At 31.6% G+C, this 6,861-nt stretch overlaps 1 long non-coding RNA gene across 1 annotated transcript; it reads right to left on the bottom strand.

Annotated features, from left to right (window-relative positions):
• Window positions 1-677: 677 nt before the first annotated feature.
• On the bottom strand, window positions 678-6,169 carry LOC128983083 (uncharacterized). Its single transcript, XR_008489792.1, has 3 exons — window positions 6,100-6,169; window positions 3,147-3,246; window positions 678-921 (listed from the first exon to the last, which is right to left on the bottom strand). It is a non-coding gene; the product is annotated as an uncharacterized LOC128983083 (long non-coding RNA).
• Window positions 6,170-6,861: the final 692 nt, after the last annotated feature.

The following is a 6,861-nucleotide window of genomic DNA, read 5'->3' as shown; positions in this document are numbered from 1 at the left end:
GTTACAACGTTTTCGTGAAACAAAATACATTGTCTTGACAATGTTGTCTTAATATTTTTCAACGTTGTTTCAATGTTGTTTTCAACATTTAAACAACATTCATTCAATATTGCCCAAATATTGATCAATGTGGTAACAATATTGATACAACGTTTTCGTGAAACAAAATACATTGTCTTGACAATGTTGTCTTAATATTTTTCAACGTTGTTTCAATGTTATATGGAAATATTAAGCCAATATTAAGACAATTTGAAAAAAAATGTAGAAATAATAAATTAACAATATTTTGTTAACATTAACAGTATTTTGATTATTGTTTTTACAACATTGTTAAAGTATTTTTGTATCGTCTGTATTATCCTGTCAATATTAAGCTAATATTTTAAAAAAATCACAAAATAATTGTTAAACAATCTAAGTATTCAAAATACTTCGGCCTGCATAAATGCATAACAAAAATGTCAAAAAAAAACTCATTTTAGGTAATACTCTATTGACTGACAAAACTATTACTAATATATTATTTTATTCTCGAATAACAGTAGGCTATGCTATTTCATAAAATCTGCAAAAAGTATTTCTGTGGAATATTGTTGACATAAGTTATGTATATTTATTTCAAGAAAAAGGTAAAAAATAACGTCACAATTTAAATATATATTTTTTATTCTTTCACAAAGCCCAAAATATACATTTTTTATAGAAGGTCAAATCACAAAAGAGACCAAAAAACCAAGCGAACAAAATATTCTTATAATATATCAAATCTGTAAACAAAAGTAAATCACTTTCAAGATTTAAAAATTAATAACTGTAGGCTCAATGTATAGGCCTAGTGATTGTTGAAAAGTGTTTATATCTTCGCTGACATCTCCATAGGCCCGATTCTCTTCGACTGTAGCGGCATCCTTCCCTTTCCTAAAAAAAAGTCTTTGTGTCAAGTTTATTTTGCATGGGAATTGGGAGTATCTGAAAGTATAGAACAAGAACAGCTGCTATTTCATGTTGTTGAGGGTTGGATAGAGCTTATGAAGTACATCAGGCATGTTTGATCTATGTTCCACGCTCTCACGGCCGCACAATTTTTATTTCAGCTAATACTGCGGTTTCATTGTGGACGAAATGAGAGTAAAAAAATGGAAAAAACAAATATAAAACCTAACCGTCATAAACTAACATAACTAACCAAACTTGCTAATAACATAAAAAGAGATATAAGATAAAAATCTAATGAAGGTTTACTACCTATTCGAAAAAATTGTTCTGTTCATGAAATAAAATTATAAATGCCTCAATTTCTAACAAAAAATGAAGTAATCACATTCTAAACAAAATCTTTAACAAAAAGTTAGTGTCACCGGAGGGATTCAAACTGGATAACTCTTAGACATCGTTTGAGTACTCTATCCACTACACAACATCGATAGTTGAACTTCGTATCGTTGCGCTAATGGTGTTCTCTCAAGAGAAGAGAGTGACGTCAGACCATGACAGCCAATAGAATGTTCTCATTTTGTCCGTATTGAAAACCGCAGCTGAAATAAAAATTGTGCCTCATGGCCCACTTTAAAATAACTATTTTAAGGTTAAACGTGGCCTTGGAGATTGTTAATGGTTTGCAAGGTCTGTAATTTAAATACTCACTTTTTCACTATTTTCTCCACTGTCAAAAAAATTTTGCATATTACCATTGACTAAATTTTTGAATAGGGCCTACTTGTATTAATAGCCAAATATAATACAAGACCTATATTAACCTATATTATGTATGAAAGGCATGTATTTAAAAATTTAGTTAGGCAGAGATAGAGTCAGAAGAGAGTATAAAGGCTTATTTATTTACTCTTATACAAGCTTCAAATTATCTAGAAATATTTTAATATTGCTATTTATTGCCTTATTTTTAGTTAATGAAAACAAAAACTCATTATAAACAATGCGGTAGGCTGTTGTAAAATAAGTCATTCGAGGAACGATTTCCTAAACATACAACAAAACCAAAAGCTATTTTTTGCCATTATATCAAACCGTATATAGGCCTACCAATATATTTTTCAAACCGGTAGTCAATATATTTCTTGGCTACCGTACTTCAAACATTAGGTGTCAGAATCTAACTAAATTTTTTTTTTTTTTGTGAAATGATCAAATTTGTTAAATCTTTTTAAGAGGGTGAGCAAATTTTCGTACAAAAACGCCATGTACTATCGGTTCAATAACGAAATACTAAGTATTTATATTATTTCGGACCAAATAGGCTCGATTCAATCGCTTAATGGTTGAATGAATACATATAATGAACACTGTTACCGTACCGCGACGGTACGAAGTGCTGCCATCGGTGTTCGAGGTGAAGTGGATAGTGTTCGGCTCATAATCAAGTACTTATCAGATCGAATCCCACCGGTGACACTAACATTTTGTCAAAGATTTTGCTTAGAATGTGATTACTTCTTAACTGTACATCTTTTTTTAGAATTTGAGGCATTTAAGTTATAATTTTATTTTATGAACAGAACAATTTTTTCGATAGTAAACCTTCATTTGATTTTTTCATTAACAGCATGTTTGGTTAGTTAGGTTAGGTTATGACAGTTTGCGAAATCACACGGCGTTTTTAGACAAAAAAAGTGCTCACCTTGATAGCCTACCTAGTTTTTACCATCTGGTTAGCCTACTTTACTAATCGATCTTGGCTGAGATTACCTACAACGTAGCCTCATCAGACACAACACTCCCTATGATTATAAATACATGTTTTGTGATTTGATTAATCTAGTCAAACGATAGGCCTAGCCATACAATATGATATAAAGCAATTATTAATATTTAGACAATTACATGCAATTGATACTGTCATGAAAGCTTGAAAAGCACAAGTCAGTCATACAACAGTAAAATATGATACATTAAAGCAAAATAAGTTAATAAGTTCATTGTACTAAAAACCAAATAAGAGTACTGATAGCTATATTTTAGAAAAACATCATGCAAGATTAATAGAGCTAAAGTCCGCTTTGAAAAATCTTTAAGTCTGTAAAAGGGCCTTACAATACAATCAACTATGCATACATCACATTCTTAAAACTATCTAGGCTAACATGCTGAGCTGACAGAGGAAATCAATTGAAAAGGTCAATTACCTGTAGCTTCAAAGGATGTTAGAAACTTGGTCAGTCTTGTGTAGAGTCTACTGATTTTATTTTGACCTCGTGCCCCATGGTTTTATACATGCCTGCGTGCCTGTGAAGAATGAGAGTGTTTAAGTTAAGGGATTTTTGTATTTATGTAACTTAAGACACCTGCAAAAATGTACAGGTTGATTACTGTTTGAATTAGGCTTTAATTACTGTGCAATATTCATAAGCAGTGTGACTAAGTTAAAACAAACAAATAAGAATAGCCTATATAAAGTACAGCAAACCTTGATCGGAACAGAACAAGTTAGGCCTACCAACAAATTATTGTAAGTTAGTTAGGGGTACTTTCCTGTTCCAAGAGAGAACATTCATTATTATTGATGATTTTACGATCTTAGTTTTGGTTAACGAAAACAAAAACTCAACATAAACAATGCGGTAGGCTATTATAATATTAAAGAGTAATTTAATGGTACCTATTAACTAAAATAACACAACCCAACTACACTAATGTAAAGTGATGATGTTAACGACTGATATTTTAGTTTAAAATATCTTTTTAGTCTAACTTATAACTGATATTAGGCTACTGTAGTTGTAATGGTAAGTTAGTGGTTGAAATTAACTTAGTAACTTAACCCTCCAAGTGTCTCTAAGTTACTTTTGGTCTTAATGTTCGCCCATTTATTGCGCAATCGCAGGGTTTTATTAAAATGTATCTTAGAAACTTAAAAACAATGTAAAGTATACTGTTTTATATATTATTTTGTTTGGAAAATTATGGGCTTCAAGGTAGGCCCTAACATATAAAACATTACAAAAAAATTTTCAACAATTTTTGTGGGGTTAACATTATAAAATAGGCTAAATGAAAAAAAATTAAGTTCGCGCTCAATAAGTTTATTATAATTTATCGGTCTACAAATATTTTAAAATAGCCACTTTGTTCAGAATATTATGAGGATTCCAAAAATATAACAATATAAGGAAGTAGATTTGCAAATAAATAAGTTAAGTTATGGGCAAAAACCGATTTCGGTACATAGCGTTTAGCTAAGAATGCATAGCCTAACCATAGCTAGGAATCTGGCTGATAATTTACATCAATATCACTACCTACTTCTTCAGGATCATCAACCAGCCCTTCAAAATCACTTAAATCTTCTTATAATGCGCCACGTATATCACTACTTTTGATTTTAACACTAATTCAATGATAAACGTAATAAAACACATCAGTCATCGGTGCGAGGTTAACCAAGCTGTTTACAAATACGCACGTCAGCTGTCTGCTACAATATTTTCAGAACTAAAATGAAGAAACAGACATCAGGAGAAAGCTCTGAATCTGCTGAAAAAAATGATACCTAACTCGATCCAGTTCAATCCGATTCAGCCAGTCCCAGAGCCGTTGCCGTAAACAGTGTTTGTGAGTCGCAAAAGCGACGCATAACACCACAGCGGGTGTGTTATGAGTCGCTTTTACGACACATAACACTCGGAGGGTTAAGGTAGAGCCTATCGTAAAATCAATTTAGGCCCTAGCATAAAAGTTATTTTATGTTTTAAATAACATACCAGTATTGTTATTCTGCCTCGTACCTGTGAAGAATGTGTGTTTAAGTGCTTTTTGTATTTAAGTGCTAATTGTACAGGTTGGTTACTGTTCGAGTTAAGTTCAAATTACTGCCATAACTTAATCATAAGCAGTGTGACTTTAAGTTAAGTCATAACAAACATAAGAATAGTCTGTAAGTTAAAGTACAGCAACCTTGACCGGTACAGAACAAGTTAGGCCTGCTACCCACGAATTAAATAGCCTAAGTTAAGGCTAAGTTGGCTGCACTTTACTTGACGTCCTACACTCATTCGATTGTTTTTTTGATTCGATATTTTCATTTGATTGTTTCATTCGATATATCGTATGGTTAGTTAGGTTAGGTTAACCTTACCTAACTAACCAAACGATATATCGAATGAAGCAACAAATTAATCAATATATCGTTCGATATTTTCATTCGAATGAGTGTAGGACGTCAAGTAAAGTGCAGCCGCTAAGTTAGTTAGGTACCTATGAACTAAAATAACACAGATACCCAACTAAAGTGATACGGTAATGTTAGCAACTGATCTTTCAGTTTTAAAATAATTTTAGTATAAGCTTAACTTTTTACTGTTAAGGCTACTGTAAGTAGTTGTAATGGTAGGTTAAGCTACTTAACTTTAGAGGTCGAAATTAGCGAAATTAGTGTAGTAAAATCGATCAATGCAGTCCCTAGCATTAAAATTATTCTTGGGATTAAATAACTTATTAAGTTGTTCCGCTTATAAAAAGGCCAACGGTAACTTAATGTAAGTTAGGCCTAGGCCTACTTTAAATTTACAAATTATTGACCAATTCATAGGATAATTAAATTGTAGCCTACTTTGAAGTTGTAAATTGGCTTTGGTATGTAACTTAAGTTTAGGTAAAATAATATTGACATCCTAGGCTATGTCAAAGGTTAAACTGCAATGGCATAACAGGAAAACGCATTTTCATTTTCGTCTAAATTAAGGTTAGGTAAAAAAGATGTGAGATGATTCAAGCCTTGGAGCTCATAACTTCATAACTTATAACTTCAATTTTCTGGGCAAATGCATTCACAATGATCTCAATGATTAGGCTAGGTTTTACTTTTTCTTTCAGCATTCAAATGAGTTTTTTTTGTTTGCTTATAAATATTAGCCTTATAGGCCTAACTTATTTAGCCTACATAGCCTTGCGTACTATCACACTTACATATTTTATTTGTGTGTTAACAATCAATCTTAGCAGTTGGTACTGCATTTGTAGGTTAAAAGATTTTAATAAATTAGGCTTGGCTCTATTAAGTTACGACTAGAGTGCAAGCCTAGCCTACTTTGATATGTAACTATGAATGCAAAACTTAACTTGATAACAAGATGCACTTACCTTAAAGCTGGTATCTCAAGTTGACCACCATTAAAACTGTATTCAGCCGTAAATAATTGTATTATTATACATCAGAATCTCAAAGGAAAGGGAAAAATACAATCATTGCAACATGGTGTGAAGTAAGTGAAATAGAAATTACGAGATTGAGACTAGGACTAGAGATGATTGATTGAAATGAAAGATGCTCTGGGCTGGAGCTGCCGAGTGCCGATGATGGAAGATGAGATGAAGAAGATGGATGCTACCATGCTAGATGCTAGCTAATAGATAGATCCATCCGCGCGCGTTTTAATGGCGCGCACAAGAAAATAGTTCTAATTTAAATTGAAGATATTTTTGTTTCTACCCGTTTGGGTAGAATTTTTATTTTAGTATTTTGTTTTTAGCATCAACCTTATTCCCTTTATTACTTAATAAAAGCCTAGTTTATATTTATTTTGATTTTCAGGATGAGCTGAGTCCATAAACAGTTTTCAATCTTATTAATGTTGTTTCAATGTTGAAATAAAAATTATTTCAACATTATTCAATATTGACAACAATGTTTTCAATAAATGTTGATCAATGTTGGGAAAATAATGTGTTAATGTTGAAATAATGTTTTTTCAACATTAATCAATATTATCAAACAATATTTTCATAAAACGTTGATCAATGTTGGGAAAATCTTGCTTCAACATTAAAACAATATTCTCAGAACAATATTGTTGACAATGTTAAGCAACATTATTTCAACATTTTAACAATATTGTGTTGCTA

Source organism: Macrosteles quadrilineatus, unplaced genomic scaffold, assembly GCF_028750875.1.
Source record: "Macrosteles quadrilineatus isolate MER2022 unplaced genomic scaffold, UCM_ALF_1.0 Scaffold_1__1_contigs__length_201487025, whole genome shotgun sequence".
NCBI lineage: Eukaryota > Metazoa > Arthropoda > Insecta > Hemiptera > Cicadellidae > Macrosteles > Macrosteles quadrilineatus.
The sequence above is the reverse complement of the archived record's forward strand: the minus strand, read 5'-3'. Positions and strand labels throughout refer to the sequence as shown.